Genomic DNA, 21,062 nt, shown 5'->3' on the forward strand with positions numbered 1-21,062 from the left:
GAGAAGTGCCAAAAGTACCATTTTAAAAGTACTATTGTTAATGCTAAGTTGATAGTGGAATATTGTAATAACCCTTACCAAAACTCAATCAACTGCAGGTGGACCCAGCAGAGCTGGTAGTTCTGTTGTACACAAACCCAAACAGCATCCATGTACATGATTTGTTTTAGGGATGAGTAAAGCCATCTTTCTGTTCAGATTGTGAGAATCTTGCAAATCGGCTTCCCAAAACAGCCCTTATCATGGATCCAATGTGTTTGCATTGCTTCAGTAGTGCAAGCACAGCATGCTACGAGTGTACAATATACTTATGCTCATTATTGTGTATATACATAGCACTGTCATCTTCCACGGTACTTTCCCATAGTGTATATAGTCATGTCACTAACTGTCCCTCAGAGGAGCTCACAATCTAACCCCTACCATAGTCGGCAATTACCTTATGTTCTTATTTTAGCCTATCCCCAATTCTATTGATGGGGAGGAAGAAACATTACCCCTTCATAAAAGCCTGTGGTGTGGTCTCTTGTAGGGGACCTGAACTCAGAACTTCCTCTCTGCTTTAAAAGATAAGAAACAACATACTAACCTTTAAAGAAAAACATTTTTTGTTACAGCTGATACAAATCCTGCAACAAATTTGCCATGTGTCTAGTTTCTGCTTTCACGGAAGCAGACATATTGTTAACCATTTGTGTTGACCAATTAGTTGCTCTGCCGTGGCAGCCAGCTGACCCGGCTAAGATCAAATGAAAACTTGTAATTAGTCAAAGATGAGGGGGAATTAGAGAGGCTAAACTCTCTAAATACATATAATGTGCATTTCTCTATGCTTTCCTTCTGTCCTGTGCAAGAGTTCAGGTCCACTTCAAATATGGTTGCTGGAGCAAGGGGTGCATTGTAGGAAGAACTTATGGGCAGAGCAGAGGGATTTTTCCATGTTTCCCATCCAATCTTTTCCTGCCTGATCTAATACTGGGCTGCCTCCCTTGCTCTCGCCTAAACCAGCTATGACGTATTTTCAATTCGTATCTAATCCTACTAATATAATAAATGGGAAAGTTCGGATGTTTGGATGTTTGGATGTTTGTTACTCGATCACGCAAAAACGACTGAACGTATTTGAATGAAATTTGGCACACACATAGTACATTACCTGGAATAAAGTATAGGATACTTTTTATTCCCATAACCAAAAAGAGACAAATACAAATTTCACTGGAAAATGTAAACTGCAGACATTCTTACACTGTTACACTGGAGGTGTGTTTAGCTTCTAAGGGTAGAATGGTTAATTTGCATATATTCAGCAGTGATGCACTGGGAGACATCTCAAGCTCACTCCAACCTGAATTATCGCACATTCTTTCTGTGTTAAGAAAGCAAACTTTTGTTTTTCTTAACATCTTAGTAAGGGGGCTTTTAGGACCATTGTAGTCCCTTACACACTCCAATGAGTTCTGGGTCACCATGAGCTTGCTGGTTAGTCTGTACCTCTTGGTGTTACAAGCCCTACTGCATAGAGCCAAATTAATCCATGCCATGCACTGATGAGGATCAAACAACCCAAAACAGTCTGTATGCATGTTGGATTATTATGCCTCTGTACAAATTAACAAGCTGACACATCATTGCATTCCAGTGGTTCTGGAGGTGTGTTTAGCTTCTAAGGTAACAATGGTTAATTTGCATGTATTCAGCAGTGATGCACTGGGAGACGTCTCAAGCTCACTCCAACCTGAACTTACACTGTTAAAGGTAGGGTTCTCAAACTTTGCACAGTTGGTCGATTTTCAAGGGGAATATTTCTGCCATTCTTGCACTGTTAATGGCACAAGCCTCAAACCTGCCATTCTTGCACTGTTAATGGCACAAGCCTCAAACCTGGTATAGTTGATCATTGGGTGACTGGGGTTCAATTTCAGAAAGGGGGTGGAGCCACAAATAGACAATCAGATTCGTTTCATTCCAATGCAAATTATTGTTGCCAAACACCGCAAAGCTCACAAACTTGGTAATTGATTAATTGTGTGTTAGGGTTAGGAAAGTGGGCACAGCCAACACCAGCCAAATACATAAGCGGGCAATGCAGGGTCATAAGTGGGCGGAGACAAATACAAATTTTACTGGGAAAATGTAAACAGCAGCCATTCTTACACTGTTAATGGTCGGGTTCTCAAACTTTGCACAGTTGGTAACTGGGTGACTGGGATTAATATTCATAAAAGTGGGTGGAGCCTACAAAAAACAATCACAAATTACCTATTGATTTTTTAGGGGAATATTTCATTGCTGCCATTCTTGCACTGTTAATGGCACAAGACTCAAACCTGGTACAGTTGATCATTGCGTGACTGGGGTTTAAATTTATATAAGGGGGTGGAGCCCCAAACAGCCAACCTGATTTGTTTCATTTTAATGCAGGTTATTGATGCCAAACACCGCAAAGCTCACAAACTTGGTCATTGAGTAATTGAGTAATTGTGTGTTAGGGTTAGGGTTAGGAAAAGGGGGCGCAGCCAACACCAGCCAAATACATAATCGGGCAATGCCGGGTCATCAGTGGGCGGAGACAAACACAAATTTCACTGGGAAAATGTAAACTGTAGCCATTCTTACACTATTAATTGTAGGGTTCTAAAACTTTGCACAGTTGGTCACCAGGGCCGGATTTGGGAGCAGGCACCCAAGGCTGGGGACTAGGGCGCTGGAATTTACCTTAATGTATGGGGCGGGTGACAGGTTAACCATATCTGCTGTCACCCGCGGCCGTCCGCAATACCTAAAACCCGATCTGAAGTGACATCTGCAGGCTCCAGCCAGCCGCCCCGCCGCTTTGCTGTGTCTTACAGTAGTGCCTGTGTTGCGGTGAGCAGCGCAGCTGGCGGGTGCGGCCGCTGCAGTCAGAATCCAGATCCGAGCGGAGCGGCATACAAACTCTGAGGCTGGAGAGAGCCTGCAGAAGTTGCCTGCAGGAAGACTCTCTCCTCAGTCCCGCACGAGTGCACGTGTGAGTGTGACGTGCATGTCACAGGCAACTCCAGAGACGCAAGTGGCATAAAGACAGTGGGCGATTCGCTCAGCCCGCTGTCAATCAAAAACATCAACATGATGTCAGCACCTGAACCCGCCCACCTAGAGTGTGGAGTAGATGGGGAGGTCACGTGGTACCGCTGGGGCTTATGGACAGAACAGAACCCCAAAGAGCAGACGATGCAGTAATCGAGCCCCCCTTCTTCCACTGGAAGTTGTGATGCTGCGCACAGTCTTCAGGGTGTGAATGCTAGATGGACACTGGGACAAGACTGTAAGTGAAGTTATTACCCTTGATATCCGATTCATCATAACTTTTTTTTTTTTTTTTCAAATGTAAAACTATTAAGAAGAAACATTCTTTGTCTCCCTGTGCAACAGTTTTTTTTCAGTAAGAGTGTTATTTCTCAATTTCTATTTTAAAAGAAAATACCTTAAATGTGTGTGTGTGTGTGTGTGTGTGTGTGTGTGTGTGTGTGTGTGTGTGTGTGTGCGTGCGTGCGTGTGTGTGTGTTCTTGCAGCCCTCTGGAGTCATTCTGTGCCTGCGCCGTCCTTATGGGTCCCTCCATCAAGCATTGGCAGCCTCAGAAAGCTGGCTGGTCGCTGCCATTTGAATGCCACTGTGCATGTGCGAACCCAAGCCGCACGCACCCTGATCGCAAGCCTGCTGCTGGAAGCGCTCTGTGCAGTTATCATGCACAGTAGTGATTTTTGTGTACTGCAGATGCGCAGGACGCTCGCAGCAGCATGAGCACAGGGAGGAGGAGAATGGCCTGCCAGCTTTTCAGGGGTCGCCACTGCTGGCAAGAGGGTCTCGGAAGGACAGGACGGGCACAGGAGTAACTTCAGGAGGCTCCAAAAAGTCCCAGGTAAGTTAAGCTTTTTTTTATTTTCGCCTTAGATTTCCTTTAAAGGAAAGCAGAAAGCAGAGATGTTTAAATAAGCAGCTTTTATACTTACCTGGGGCTTCCTCCAGCCCCATGTGGCCCTGTTGTGCTTCTGTTGCTGGGACCTGTCTGCACCCGCAGTTAGTACAGCGCTGTTGCAGAACAGCCACAGGAGCATGACAGGGGTGTGCACATGGCCGGGCTCCACATGCGCGGTGAACCACAACTGGCTAGGACTTGGGTCATGGAGAGGAAGCCCCAGGTAAGTATAAAAGCTGCTTATTTAAACATCTCTGATATACTTTAATGTAGTAACTAGCAGGCTGTTCATCACGAGTAACCACGGTGTTTACTCGTGATTCAAATCAGTTTTAATTGCTGCAGCTGAGCGGCTGTATGCGGCTTTGTTAATTACCCAGAATGCCACTGTCCGCCCTGCGTTTCAAAGGGCTTGCAAGCTACCTATTGGTCGCATTGCAAGCCTTGCTATGGCGCACTTCCGGCTTGAAGGAGGAAGTGCGCCATAGCAAGGCTTGCAATGCGACCAATAGGTAGCTTGCAAGCCCTTTGAAATGCAGGGTGGACAGTGGCATTCTGGGTAATTAACAAAGCCGCATACAGCCGCTCAGCTGCAGCAATTACAACTCATTTTAATCACGAGTAACCACCGTGGTTACTTTTGATTTACTTGTGATGAGCAAGCCTGGTAACTAGTCCTGAATGCAGGCAAAGCATTAAAAATAAGCTGCAGTTATACAGCAACTACCTGCCCATGCTGCTCTTCTATATAAATAATTCACAGAGGTAAACTTTGGGGACAGTCATAAATTCAGGGTTCATTGTGCCTCTCCATCTTTGATGGGGTACACTCGTATGTCATGGTATGCCCCCTAGTGCTCTGCCTTTGTCCAGCGTATGCTCTCTGTTCACTTCGCCCCCTTTGAGATTGTGCTCCTACTCAGCTGTGCCCACTGTAGCCACAGCCGAAGAGCTTCCTCTTGCCCCCTGTAGTCCGTCTGCTCGATCGTCAGTTTCCCGCAGTTTGGCATGGTGAATTTCCATACTGGCCGATTGTGCTCCCCTAGCTTGGAGCATTTTGTGCATGCACAGTTCACTAAGATTGTAATTGCACTTGCACAGAATGCTCCCAGCCATGGGATTTCAATCAGGGGGAGTGTGTGGCTGGCCCAGGACCAGGCATGCATAGTGATGCGTGATTGGGCTGTATCGTGGACATTTCTTTGGGAGAATGGAGGGGATCAGGAGGATGGTGATTAAGCAGACGTATTACAGGGGGCTGGTGGAAGCCTCAGGTAAGTATAAATCCTTATGCTTAATTCATCTCAGGTTTTCCAAGTGTACCTGAGGCAGGGTAAAAACTTCTATTTTATTTACTTGGGGCTTCTTCCAGACCCTCGTAACCATGTACCTCCTTGACCATACTCCTGTGGCCGGGAGTGTTCTACGTATGAGGCAGTGGCGTAGCTAAGGATCTGTGGGCCCCCATGGAAATTTTACATTGGGGCCCCCTAAGCACTCTATACATAACAACTGATATGGCGCAACAAAACCTGCCAATGGTAACTACAGTGTCAGAGGTGCAAGAAGGGGATGGGGAGCAGCTTGTTAATAATTACCACTAATCAAAGTATCTATAGAAGTGATTATTATGAGCACAGGACCAATAGAGAGCTAATACTGTAGTTGAGGGCCTCTGGCCCAAGGGCCTCGATGCGGTCGCAACCTCTGCGCCCCCTATTACTATGCCTCTGGTATGAGTAGAATGCTCCCAGATACGGGAACATGTTTAAGGAGGTGTGTGGCCTGGGCCATGGAGAGGACAGAGCATGCGCTGGATGCAGCATTAAAATAAGTTAAATTGTACTTACCTGGGCTTCCTCCTGTCCCTAAAATGTTATCTGCTCCTGTGCTGAAGTTCCACTTTCCTAGCATCTCCTGTCCCCTCCATAAGATTACCGACCCCTGGCTGGGCTGTGGGATTCACCGTCATGATACCTAATTATGATTTATAATTATTACAGTAGAATCCCTTTATAGTAAACTCCAAGGGACCTGGGCAGGTAGTTGACTGTATCAGCAGTTTACTATATCAGAATTGGTCATACATTGCATATTTATACAGATATTTGCTGGGACCTGAGGACTCAGTCCTCAGGACTGAGTTTACTATACCCAGAGGTTTACTATAATGAGATTCTACTGCATAAGAATAAGAACATTTATGTTGCACTTTTCTCCTGGCAGACTCAATGTGCTTCAGGGCTGCAGCCACTTAGGGCACATTCCAGGGATGACCAGGATTATTAGGAAGCCTTGGCCAAAGCCTCCTTACTCTTTTACATACTGGCTTGCTTGACCTAGCAATCGAACCCTGGTCAAAGGCTCAAAGCCAAGTCAAAGGCAACAGCAATAACCAGTACGGGATCCAGCTGACCTAATTGTGTTATTTTGAGTCAAGCTTTATAATCATTTTATTTGAGGTAACAGTCCCTAAATATGTTATTTGTGTCATGTTGCCTACCTAGGGTATCTGAGATCACAATGTATTATTATGCTTTTTGGGTATCACGTTTCTTAATTATGTTGTTTGGGGTCATGTTCCCTAATTAGATATTCAGAGGACATGTTCTGTGACCATTGTCAGCATGCACACAGCTTCTGCTAGGATTTGCATGGTGCACATGGATATATTTTGTTTTCTCCGAGGAGAGGATGGCAGATTATGGTTTGATGCATTGAATGTTTGCACTATGCATATTACAGGGCCAGAGTTAGGACATATACGAATTCCAGGGTAGCTTGACACAATGTACAGCATTGCCTAGGCAAAATAATGTAGTATTGTGCAACAAAGACCCTGGCTTTTAACTTGGCTCTATGGATGGCAGTGGTTTCTGAATGACTGCTTTGGATTAAACCATTTGGATATGATTTTGCATGTGAGTATGCAAAGGGTAAACTGATTTAGTGTTTTTCCAACATGTTCAGTTGGCTTTTTAAAAATAAAAATAAAAAAAGGGATAATCGTTTGTTTTTCTTGATCGAAAAAAAAAGATTATTTCTCACTTCCTTTCAATTTGATTATTTTGGTCGAAACAAATGACGGGAGCATCAAACATTTTTATTGTACCCTGTATAGACACAATAAAGCTGAGTACCCTTGGCCAGATGGGAAGGAGGGGGGCGGCTGGTGACAGTGGGCCTTGGGTGGAGAAAAGTACAAATCCGGCCCTGTTGGTCACTGGGTGACTGGGATTAATATTCAGAAAAGTGGGTGAAGCCTACAAAAACCAATCACAATTCACCTATTGATTTTCAAGGCAAATATTTAATTGCTGCCATTTTTGCACTGTTCATGGCACAAGCCTCAAACCTAGTACAGTTGATCATGGGGTGACTGGGGTTAAATATTTAGAAAAGGGGTGGGGCCACAAACAGCGAATCAGATGTGTTTCATTTCAATGAAAATTATTCATGCCAAAGACCACAAATCTCACAAACTTGGTCATTGACTATTGACAATTGTGTGTTAGGGTTAGAAAAAGTGGCCACAGCCAACAGCAGCCAAATACATACCCGGGAAACATTAGGACATCAGTGGGTGGAGAAAAATACAAATTTCACTGCTAGAATGTAAACTGAAATTTGGCACACACATAGTACATTACCTGGAATAAAGTATAGGATACTTTTTATTCCCATAACCACAAAGGGGGCGGAGACAAATACAAATTTCACTGGAAAGTGTAAACTGCAGCCATTCTTACACTGTTACACTGGAGGTGTGTTTAGCTTCTAAGGGCAGTGATGCACTGGGAGACATCTCAAGCTCACTCCAACCTGAATTATCGCAAATTCTTTCTGTTTTAAGAAAGCAAACTTTTGTTTTTCTTAGCATCTTAGTAAGGGGGCTTTTAGGACCATTGTAGTCCCTTACACACTCCAATGAGTTCTGGGTCACCATGAGCTAGCTGGTTAGTCTGTACCTCTCGGTGTTACAAGCCCTACTGCATAGAGCCAAATTAATCTATGCCATGCACTGATGAGGATCCAACAATCCAAAACAGTCTGTATGCATGTTGGATTATTATGGCTCTGTACAAATTAACAAAATGACACATCATTGCATTCCAGCGGTTCTGGAGGTGTGTTTAGCTTTTAAGGGTAACAATGGTTAATTTGCATATATTCAACAGTGATGCACTGGGTGACATTTTAAGCTCACTCCAACCTGAATTATCGCAAATTCTTTCTATTTTAAGAAAGCAAACTTTTGTTTTTCTTGCACTGTCAATGGCAGGGTTCTTAAACTTTGCACAGTTGGTCACTGGGTGATTGGGATTAATATTCAGGAAAGTGGGTGGAGCCTACAAAAGCTAATCAAAATTCACCTATTGATTTTCAAAGGAGTGGAGCCACAGCCAATTAGATTTATTTCATTTCAAAGCCAATTATTGATGCCAAAGACCGCAAAGCTCACAAACTAGGTCATCCTTGAGTAATTGTGTGTTAGGATTAGTTAGGATTAGGATTAGAAAAAGTGGGCAGAGCTAACACTACTGTACGTAAAGAGCTAACACTAGCCAATTACATACCCGGGCAACGCCGGGCGACCAGCTAGTAAGTAATATCTATATCTCATGTACAGTGTCAAGTCAGCAGCAGGGCTGGCAAAATTAATTTTCTAGCTCATGTACACATGCACGCACACGCACGCACGCACGCACACACACACACACACACACGCGCGCACGCACGCACGCACGCACACACACACACAGAGTTAATTTGCTCTCAACCCTCAACAAAAGGCCTTCCTGGGCTTTCAAGCCCCCTGATGATTTACAGTCCCATCCTTCTAGATTTAACATTGACAGAAATCTTAAAACCGGTCTCCTTCTCTCCAAACCTCACTCCTCTAAACACTGCTAGACGCTTCAAAGAGAATCTTATGTGTTCCTCACACAGCTGTTCTGCTGATATGCCATTCGAATTCCCTATAACCTAAAATTCATATTTTTTTTCATTTTTCATGGTTTTTCTAAGCACTAAAAAATGCTAGCAGAACTATTTTTCTAATCTGTCTAATCTGACACACATTCTGGGAAGTTTTAATGCAGATCAGACCTCCAGAACCTGGAGGGATGCTTTGCTGACCCTTTCTTACAGAGAGCGCTTGTAGTATGTGGGCTGATATGCAGTGCCTTGCAATAGTAATCAACCCCCTGGCTTTGTATCTACTTTGCTACATTTCAACTTGTAATTTTATTGTTTCATAAGCTTATTTCATGTGATGGATTTGCACAAAATAGTCTTAAATTGTTGAAGTGAAATGAGAAAACTAAAAATGGATGTAAAAAAAATAATAAACTGAAAATTGGCATGTGCATATGTATTCACTCATGAAGCCCCTAAAATATCCTGGTGCAATCAATAACTTTCGAAAGTCACACAATTAGTGAAATGTCCACATGTGTACAATCTACGTGTCACATGTTCTGTCAGTATGAACACACCTTTTTCAGAAAGACCCCAGAGTGTTCAACACCACTAAGCAAGAGGCCTTACACCATGAAGACCAAGGAGCTCTCCAAACAAATCAGGGACAAAGATGTTGAGAAGTCAGGGTTGAGTTGGGTTATATAAAAATATCCAAAGCTTTGAATATACCCCAGAACACCACCAAATCCATCATATTGAAATGGAAATAACATGATAACACGGCCTCCCACCAAAACTCACAGAAGTGGCGAGGACGGCATTAGTCAGAGAGGCAGTACTGAGACCAAAGGTAACCCTGCAGGAGTTGCAGAGTTCTACACAAGAGACTGTAGTCTCTGTCCATAGAACAACAACAAGCCATATAGTCCATAGAGCTGGGCTTTACGGAAGAGTGGGCAGAAAAAAAAACTTTACTTAGCATTCAAATAAGAAGGCACTTTTGAGTTTGCCAAAAGGCATGTAGGCAACTCCCCAAAATATGGAGGAAGGCCTTCTGGTCAGATGAGACTCAAATTTAACTTTTCAGCCAACAATGAAAATGCTATGTCTGGTGAAAACACAACACATTCCATCACCACAAGAACACCATCCCCACAACCATGGTGGCGGCAGCATTAGGCTGTGGGGATGTTTTTCAGCAGCAGGGACTTGGAAACTTGCCTAGGTCAAGGGAAAAGTGGATGTGCTAAATACAGGGATATTCTTGATCAACACCTGTTCAGTCTACCAGTGAATTGAGACTGGGACTTAGATTCACTTTCCAGCAGGACAATGACCCAAAGCATACTGCTCAATCAACACTTGAGTGGTTTGAGGGTAATGGCCTAGTCAAAGTTCAGACCTCAATTCAATAGAGAATCTGTGATCAGACTTGAATCAATCATCTGCTCCGCCATCTTGGTCTGGTATGCGGGAGCCACTGCCAGCGACAGGCACAAACTACAAAGGACCATCAGGTCGGCAGAGAGAATCATTGGGAGACCACTGCCTCCACTTGACTTTCTGTACAATACAAGACTGCGTGCCAGGGCACTGAGGATCGCAAGTGACCCCTCACATCCGGGCTACTGCTTTTTCACCCCACTTCCATTGGGCCAGAGACTCCGGGCTATCCCCATCAAGACCACCAGACACAAGAACTCTTTTCTTCCCTATGGCCGTTAGCCTCCTAAACTCCCTTAATATTCTCCCACCCTCCATCAGTGCCCTACCACCTGCATAGCAACGAACTGGAAAATATCCGGCACCTTTGGTAGACTTCAGCAGCGTTTCCTTTGAAAGGCGCATACGGATGTGAATGCATATTTTGTCTTGCTTATTCTGACGCTTTGTCCTGCCTTTCTGTCTATGTACCGCTCAGTATTGTGCCAAACCCAGTTCCGGGCATGATCCAGTCATGCTTGGCGAAATAAAACGATTCTGATTCTGAGACTTGAAGATTGATGTTCACAAGCAGAAATCATCCAACATGAAGGAGCTGGAGCAGTTTTGCCTTGAAAAATGGGGAAAAATCCAAGTGGCAAGATGTGGCAAGCTCATAGAGACTTATCCAAAGCAACTTGCAGCTGTAATTTCTGCAAAAGGTGGCCCCCAAAGTACTGACTGTTACTTGCTTCACAATAAGAGACAAGACACAGAACATTTATATCTTACTTTTCTCATAGCAGACTTAAAGTGCCAGAGCTACAGCCACTAGGGCACGCTTTATAAGCAGTAGCAGTGTTAGAGAGTCATGCCCAAGGTCTCCTACTGAATATGTGCAGGCTTACTGAACAGGAAGAGCTGATATTTGAACCCTGGCAGGCCCGGGCCGAGGCATAGGCTGGAGAGGCTCCAGCCTCAGGGCGCAGTGTAGGAGGGGGCGCACAATTCATTCAGCTGCCATTCCTAATTGTGTTTGAAGCAGAAAGAAATAAGAAAAGGAGATACATGGAAGTGACTACAAGCCAGATAACTAGAGATTAAGGTGTTGAGGGCCCTGGGGTGCCTCTTAGTCTGATAGCAATCAGTGTGTGACGGCTGGGGAGGCGCACTTTGGTGTCTCAGCCTTGGGTGCTGGAGGACCTTGTCCCGGCTCTGAACCCTGGTCTCCTGTGTTAGAGGCAGAGCCTTTAACTAGTACACTACCCAGCAAAATAATACATCTTCATAGTTGTAGTCATGTTCTGTCAATGAAATGGTGTGAACTCTCAAACAATCCATTTTAATTCCAGGGTGTGCGTCAGCAAACCATAAAAAATGCCAAGGGAGGTGAAAACTTTTGCAAGGCACTGTAGTTAGTATGGCCTTGCCCCATACAAGCTGACTCAGTCATCCTGCCTATAGCAGCCTGCATGGGGGACAAATTATTAATAAAGCATTTGGGGTGAGGGGGGGTGAGATGGTAAAGCCAGAATGGCTGAGGTCAACATCATATGGCTCCATCATCATTGTAAACAATACCAGTCTGCATGGTCCATAACATGGGGAAACCTTGCAGGAAAGGGGTAGAAATCTTTCCCCACTCCTGCAAAGCCCCTTTCTATATCATTTTATAGGTTCTAGGAACTTGCCTGTTCAGTGGCATAATAATTTAACTTAAATTTAACTTAAAGGAATACTGTAGGAGGTCGGGGAAAATGAGTTGAACTTACCCGGGGCTTCTAATGGACCCCCACAGACATCCTGTGCCCGCGCAGCCTCTCACTAATGCTCTGGCATCACCTCCGGTTCACTTCTAAAATTTCAGACTTTAAAGACTGAAAACCACTGCGCCTGCGTTGTAGTGTGCTTGCTCCCAGTGATATCACCAGGAGCGTACTGCGCAGGCACAGACCATACTGGGCCTGCGCAGTACGCTCCTGGTGACATCAGCGGGAACAAGGACACAGCAATGCAGGCACAGTGGTTTTCAGACTTTAAAGTCTGAAATTCCAGAAGGGAACCGGAGCATCGGTGAGTGGCTGCGCGATTACAGGATGTCTGCGGAGGACCATTAGAAGCCCCAGGTAAGTTCAACTTATTATCCCCGACCTCCCTACAGTATTCCTTTATTTATTTATGTATTCATTTATTATGCATATGCTATGCGGATATGTGACGGGGATGTTCCCACACATGCAGGCACATATACTTGTGGGTGTTTGTGTGGGTTGGTTCACACATTAGTACGATAGAAGTCTATTTATATATGTGTAGGTGGGGAGACATATTTATGCATATATTCTATTTATATATTAGTATACATTGGCATTGACTATATCTACTGTATATTAAGCGATATGTAGTCTTAGCTTGTGTTTGGTGCCCCCCAGCTGATCCTGTTCCACTGCCTGAGGAAGTGGCCTGTGCCCCACAAAACCTGTCACAATTATTGGAGTACATTATTAAAGAATACTTTTGAAATGTTTATCTTGTTGAATCTTCTATGGGGAGCTGAGTACCTCTTCCCCTATTTTTCATTTGAACATTGTTGTATCCTTTTGGCGCCTCTGTGTTTCTGATACAAGTACCTTTCTATATCAAGGACAAGGGACTAAGTCCCACCTTCAATTGCCCATAGTAGGTTGTGGTAACTTCTCTGACACATGTGGGCATAGATCCTGGAGTGGACCTATGGTAGAATCTGGTAGCCTCCTTTGATATGGGGAACCTCAGATGTCTGTCCCCTTGCACATAAATAGATATAGAGGGTCATTTTTTTCTGACTTCTTCTTCTGTATACATATATATACTGTATATATATATATATATATATATATATATATATATATATATATATATATATGTATACAGAAGAAGACGTTAGTATACTGTATCACCACCACCACCACCACCACCCTGCACTTCCTTTGGTACTCTCACTGCACCTGCTAGGACCATCACCACAGCTCCCCAGCACTCTTCTCGTGAAATGGTGCCCCAGTAAAAAAAAAGCATGGCCAGTTTAGGTAGTTGATCAATGGGGAGCTAAAAAAACTCCTATTGAAATAAGCAGTGGTGTGCAGCAGTTGTGGCAGTGGTTTCAGAAGGTCGGTGCAGCTGTGGTGGAGATGGGCCAGTGTCAGGGGGAGCCTGGCATAGGTATGCAGACATCAGAAGAGTATTGGAGTGCCCGCCACTGTACAATGATTTAACATTGGAGCAAGTTAGAAGCGCTGTGGTGCTGAAAGACAGCACCAAAGCACAAACCTCATTTCTACACCACCTGGCAGCTATGAGCAATACTCAGGCAAATGAGAACATGCATAGTGCAGACATGCAAACATTCATTGCATCAAACCTATCTAGGGATTAGGAACACGCATCCTGACGTCCTCTCCTGGGACAGCTAGCGCATCTTACCAATCGCACAAGGGAGCTAGCGTAATGTATCCATGCGCACCATGCACATACACCAGCATAAGCTGTGTGCATGCTGACAAAAAAGCACATACAGGGGAAGGAGGGAGTGCACTGAATTAAAACCCTAGCCACAGGGGTCAGTAACAAGAAAAAAACAGGTATATCCAGGCACATCGCCTCTAGTTAGGACATTAAATAAGTTATTAAGGAAAGGGAGGTGCTGAAGGGGGTGTGGCCAGAAAACAGCAAAAAATCTATTAACCCTTCACACTCTCGCATGCAAATGTTCAAACAAATGCATTCACAGATTCACTCATCCAGGCACCACTGTTAGCCCTACAGCTAAGTTAAAAGCCGGGGTCTTAGTTCACAGAAGAATGCATTCTTATGCAGAAATACCTGTGCAGAAGTACCCAGGTAAACATAGGTGTCCTAACTTTGGCCCTGTAACATGCATAGTGCAGACATGCAAACATTTATTGCATCAAACCTATCTGGGGATTAGGATCACACATCCTGACGTCCTCTCCTGGGACAGATAGCGATAGATAGTAAGTGAACTCTTTCACCCTGAAAATTATAAATACAATATATTTATTCTTTAAAGTGCTCGTGGAAAGTGCTATACCAAGCGCTTTTTAAAGCGTTTTGTGATTTCCCTATACCTGCCATTATAGGCAAATCACCCCAACAATGGTGGAACGCCTTGGTGAGCGCATCATAATGGAACCGCTAAGATTTGAACACTCTCATAGGGAATCATTGCACAAGTGCCTTTAGGGAGATTTTCGAAATCGCTGCCGCTTAAAAAATCCCAAAAGGGCCCTTAGTGAGAACAATCTCTTACAGAGTAATTTAAGCAAACATGCAGACAACTGCCTCAGGACATTTTGACCTTTATCCGTGGAAGGAAAGGAAATGTTTGATTCATTGCTTAGGGCCTTTGTGAGTGACGCAGTTATTTTAAGAAGAGGCAAAATCTCCCAGATTTTTAGGCTTGAACAAAAAGGAACTTAGAAAATCTGTGCTGAAAGCACTGCTAGTTACAGCATTGCCTTTAAAAGCCTATATTTAGAAAAATAATAATATCTGGAACTGAAGTTCTGGCACACAGTAAAGTATACTTCTTCTGAAATCTTCCACCAACTCTATTAGGGCACTCAAGAAGCTCAGCTATTTTACATTCCAATATAAAGAACCATGTAAGCATCCTGGTAAACGTATGATGAGAAAATACTTACCTGCTGTCAAACCTTGCTTATGATAAGCAAATACGGGAATCTGTCATTGACCTTTTCAACTAAAAATGATACTCCAGATAACTCTAAAATAACCTTGTTCAAAATCCATAAAGCTTTTACTAAGCACAGAAGATAAAACTAAGATCATGGCTTTACCTGTCTCTAGATCTTTCATTTTATGAAGCAGGATTTGGATACAATTCCCAACTTTTCAACCTAACACATAAAATATTAAACCACAGGCATGATCTTAGTTAGTAAATGCTTAGTCAAATTAGTAAAGCCCTAAAACAATAATTCCCCTTTCAGATCGTAGTGATGACTATGACACCGTGCAGAAATATTGAATGCTAGTTTAGTTTAGTTTGCTACCATAAAGTGATATCCATATAGCATTTACTGGTTCTATATAGAAAACATCCTTCTTTGCTTGCACATTTTTACTACAAATATTTCAGAATTTATTTGGAATGCTCTGTACCTTTTCCCTGTTATAAATAAAGTTATTTAAAGAGTGAGTGTTCCATTCAGATATAATTCAAATTTTATTACATTTTGATATGCTAAAGTTGCACCATAACAACATACAGTAGAAGGTAAAACAATATTCACGATGTCTGGTTTCAGAATCAGAAACATTTTCTATAACCCCACCCTCCCAGTGATGCTAAGCCTAGGCTTAGACGTGACACACCCATCTAACCCGGTCTGAGAGACTGAGGCTGGTTTCAGACTGGCAACCTGTGCTAGGGGAGGGATGCGGTGCAACGATCGCTTCTCACCAAAACGCTGAAAATAGCCTTTGGGGATTACCATGTCAATACATGGTAATCTCTCTTCTGGCTTCAGGCCAAGCAGAAAGTGAGTCTATCACTTCCTGTGGCCAAAATTTGAATTGCACTGAAGTGAAAAAATACACTTCCATGCATGTGTGCCGCAATGTAAACAACAAAAATTTAAAAAAAAAACCTGCGTCACCATAGACTTGCATGACTTCCAGTCGCCACGCAAGCCAGCCCTCAACATGCTATTGCCCATGCATCAAATGAGCAACTTCCAGAACATTTCAGGTATGAAATGCCCCATAGACTTTTATTGGAATAGCGTTAACCTGTCTCACTCTCAAAACAGGGTAACACAATGCTCCAGTGTGAAAGGAGCCTAAGGCCCATATGCAATTAACTTTTTCTCTTGAGTTTTCTCCTAAGTGATATTTTCACGCCTTGCCAATAAAATGCCTTTTAAGCCACCAGCAGGCAAGAAAATACTCAAAATTTTAAAAGTACTTTTTTGCCTACTTTTTGGTAATGTTACAATTACAAAATACTTATATTAAAAAAAAAACAAGTTAAAAAATATCTCCTAGGAGAAAACACAGGAGAAAAGTTAATTGCATATGAGCCTAGATGTTGTTCCTGTTCACTTTACAGCAAACAACAATCATTTTGCAGTGATTCAACTTTCCAACAGTAAAGAAACCCCCACCTGTAATACATTTAAGAGTGTAAAGAAGGGTAAGGAAAGAATAAGTAAGTATTCAGTAAGTTATATTCAGTAAAGTTCCTCTTTAAATACATGGCTACAAGATATCTGTTATTATAACAGCACTCTCTGTAAAAGAAAATCATAGCAGATGTGCATTAAAGAAAAAAATCTATGTTTAGGGCTAGTTATGATTGTAATGTGCTAATTCGCTTACGCAAAATTTCATGTAAAATATTAGTGGGTAGGATGGAGGCGCCCAATGTATGTTCTATTTTGGTATTTTTAAATGCAAATAAAAAAATTATATAATAAAAAGAGAGGTAATTTCTTACCTATCCAGAAGATATAGACACCAGTTCAACTGGGAAAAAAAAACTTTTTATTGTCTATAACTTTTATTGGTATATTAAAAAGGCGGCACATATATCATACTATTGACATGTATTATGAGGTATCAGGTATGTGGTTAATGTCTTGCTTTGAAAAGGCATAGAGAGAATGAATTACTGGTATATATTACTAAGGCTGAACCACATCTAGAGAGATGGCTAGGATCGTGCATAAAATTAAGAAGTCACATATGAATGCTAGTTCATATGTGGCTATCTTTAATGAACTTGGTGTAAGAGTGGATGGTTGACATTCTTCTTCTTGTTGTGCATGTAGTGGGTTCACATGTTGTTCATGCTTTGCCTGTGTCAGAGACTTTTGTGTGTTTAGGGTATGTAACTGTAGAGTATGTGCCTTGTTTCTGACACATCATAGGTGGCTGCACAACAATTCTGTCTGTCAGTCAGATTCTGCATCTATGTGCTTTTTTACTTGGTCTGCATGTGAGAGGTGGAGCTGACTCCCATGCGCTGGCTATTATTATTATTATTTTTTTTATTTATATAGTGCCAACATATTCCGCAGTGCTTTACAAAGCACAATAAGATGACAAGGGGAACATAGATATACTAACAAATTGTAAAACATAGTTCCAAGCAGCACAAATATTGTGACAAAAACAGTAAACATTAGGAGGAGAACCCTGCCCTTGCGAGCTTACAATCTAGTGGGTAGTGGGGGACACATTAGGTAAGGGGGTGAAAGATGGATGAGGCAGTGACCCTTTGCCTCTGATTACATTGTGTCAAATAAGTAAATAAGGGCTATAGAATGTTATAAGCTTGTCTGAAAAGGTGTGTTTTAAGAGTGCGTTTGAAGATGTCCAGGTTTGGAGCATGACGTACAGGCTGTGGAAGAGAGTGCCAGATAAGAGATGATGCTCGTGTAAAGTCTTGGATGCGAGCATGAGAGGAGGTGATCAGCTTAGAGGCCAGGAGAATTTCTTGGGAGGAGCGGAGGTTGCGAGAGGGACAATATCTTGAGATTAGTGATGAGATGTATGGAGGAGACAACTCATGGAGGGCTTTGTATGTTAGAGTCAGGAGTTTGAACTGGATCCTCTGTGTAATAGGTAACCAGTGGAGAGAACGGCATAGTGGGGCTGCATCTGAAGAGCTTGTGGAGAGGTGAATGAGGTGGGCCGCTGAATTTAGAAGGGATAGGAGAGGTGCTAGCCTTTTTTGTGGTAGCCCACAGAGCAGGGTGTTGCAGTAGTCTAGGCGGGAGATGATTAAGGCATGTACAAGCATCTTGGTGGCCTCTTGTGTGAGGAAGGGACGGATACGGAATATATTTTTGAGCTGGAAATAGCAGGTGGTGGTTAATGAGGCAATGTGAGGTTTAAAGGAGAGCTCTGAGTCGAGTATAACCCCCAAGCAGCGGGCCTTAGTGGTTGAGGTTATTGGGGTGTTGTCTACCGTTATAGTTGCAATTGGTGGAGGTGTAGATAGCGATGGTGGAAAAATCACAATTTCCATTTTACTCATGTTAAGTTTGAGGAAGCAGGAGGACATAAATGCAGAAACGGCACGTAGACAGTCGGGGACTCTAGATAGTAGTGATGCCAGATCAGGAGCTGGGAGATAGATTTGGGTGTCATCCGCATAGAGGTGATACTGGAAGCCAAAAGAGTGAATTAGTTGTCCCAGGCCACGGGTGTAGACTGAGAAAAGAAGTGGCCCAAGAACAGAGCCTTGAGGAACACCAACAGACAGTGGGCGTGGGGAGGAATTGGTGTTAGAGAAGGACACAGTGTAAGAGCGTCCAGAGAGATAAGAGGAGATCCAGGAATGTGCTTGTCCCTTGATTCCTAAAGATGACAGTGTCTGGAGAAGCAGAGCATGATCAACCGTGTCAAAGGCAGAGGAAAGGTCAAGGAGTATTAGAATGGAGAGCTGGCCTTTGGATTTAGCTACCAGTAGGTCATTAGCAACTTTCGTGAGGACAGTTTCAGTGGAATGGTGTGCACGGAATCCAGATTGAAAGGGGTCAAGTAACGAATTGGTAGAGAGAAAGGCAGACAATTCTGAATGGATGTGACGTTCCAGCAGTTTAGAAGCAAAGGGGAGGAGTGAGACAGGCCAGTAATTGGATAGAGAAGCTGGATCAAGAGAGGGTTTTTTGATAAGCGGTGTGATAATAGCTTGTTTGAATAAGGAAGGAAAAGTGCCAGTGGAGATAGAAAGATTGAATAGAGTTGTTAGAGCGGGATTAAGGTAGGAGGAAAGCTGGGGGATTAGATGGGAGGGAATGGGGTCCAGGGCACAGGTAGTGAGATGAGCTTTGGAGAGTAGTGAGGAAAGACACTGTTCAGTGAGTGTGGTAAAAGATATTAGAGTGGGAGAGTGGTCTTGTGGATCAGGGGGAAGGCAGTTAGTAGTGGGCGAGGATGCAGGCAGACAGAAGGAATCTATAGGTGATGGTGGAGCTGGTAAAAGTGGTTGCGTGTTGAAGCTATTACGTATTGCATCAATCATATCTCTGCTTCTGGAACACTAATGGTGCCCATACATGGTACACTTTTTTTTTTTTTATTGGATAATTTTGTTCGATTATTCTGTCGAATATAAAGATTTTTCTGGATCAATAAAAATATTATTTTAAATTTTCATTCGATTAGATCATTTTGCTTGAATTAACTGGAAAATGTAACAATTTTATTGTACCGCGTATGGGCACCATTAGGATGTGTTGATTTGTAGGATGTGAAACTTCCCGCTCTTCTGCTCCTGCCTTCGTACATCATTTTATTATGAAAAGAAATTCTTACTTAAAGAGAAACTCCGACCAAGAATTAAACTTTATCCTAATCAGTAGCTGATACCCTCTTTTACATGAGAAATCTATTCCTTTTCACAAACAGACCATCAGGGGGCGCTGTATAGCTGATATTTTGGTGAAACCCCTCCCACAAGAAACAAGAAAAGTATGTACTCTTGGCAGTTTCCTGTCTATGAACCTTGCTGCATTGTGGGAAATAGCTGTTTACAGCTGTTTCCAACTGCCAAAAAAACATGCAGCAGCTGCATCACCTGCCAACAGTAAAAATGTCACCATGTAATAAATGTCAAAATGTAAGGGATTTTAAAAGATTTTACAATGGGCAAACACTAAACTAAATCATTTATACACAATTATTGTAAAAATGAAGCACTTTTTTATCATATTATTTTCACTGGTGTTCCTCTTAAACTATACCTTAATCGAACTTTAAATTAAAAACATATACTATATTGGTGTGTGGGGAGGTGTACAGACTCTTATCGCACATCTTGTGTTCCAGCGCTCCACCGTCCAACCCCCCCGTTTGGGTCCCATAGGTCAGCGCCCTTTGACCCGGACATAAATGGCTGCGCATGCACAGCATGTCAGATTGGCACCTTGTGACTATGCTCCGCACTCATGCACATAGAAGGAGACTAGAAGGTGTGAGCATAAGCGTATACATCGTCAGCCATTTTGTCCTCTGACAGCCATGTTATATACATGTATAATATTCTAAGCTTCCTAGCTACAGATTAAAAGAACATATCTTTCATGCACTTCATATTCACTTCTGCTTTTCTGTCTATATCTGGCATATACGGGAAAGGCCCAACCATATCGGCCTGGCCGAAATTTGATTATGTAAATGAAGGACACCTGCATTCTTGTAACAAACATGTTTATGTGAGGAATTTTCCTCTTATCTGTGTGAAAGGTTTTTAACTTCTGTGCCTGTGCAAACTATCATAATTTGCGTATAAAAGATGCTGGGCTCTCATTAAAGGTTAATCTGATTATCAATTACAAAACTGTCTCTGTCTCTCATTGTAGTTGATTCAAGTTTAATCTGGTGCCAGATAGAAATCACAGAGAATTCTTTCTAGGTCATTCCTGATGGTCAATTGGTTCTGAAGTAACCATTCCTTTAAGCAGGGAGTGGGGTTACTAGGCTCTGACCTGACTACTGTGCATGCGCCGCCATTTATGTCCAGGTCAAAGGTAGCCAACCTTGTGGACCAAACAGAGGCTTTTAGAGAGAAATGGAGTGGTTTGCTGGCACATTGCAGGTGCAGTAAGAGGCTGTAAACCTCTCCACACACTAATATAGTGTATGTTCTTTATTTACAATTTGATTCAAGTATCCTTTAACATTCTACTGAGAATAAGTACTGTATATTTATTCAAACCTTCTCT

This window comes from Hyperolius riggenbachi, chromosome 2, assembly GCF_040937935.1.
Source record: "Hyperolius riggenbachi isolate aHypRig1 chromosome 2, aHypRig1.pri, whole genome shotgun sequence".
In the NCBI taxonomy this organism is placed as follows: Eukaryota; Metazoa; Chordata; class Amphibia; order Anura; family Hyperoliidae; genus Hyperolius; species Hyperolius riggenbachi.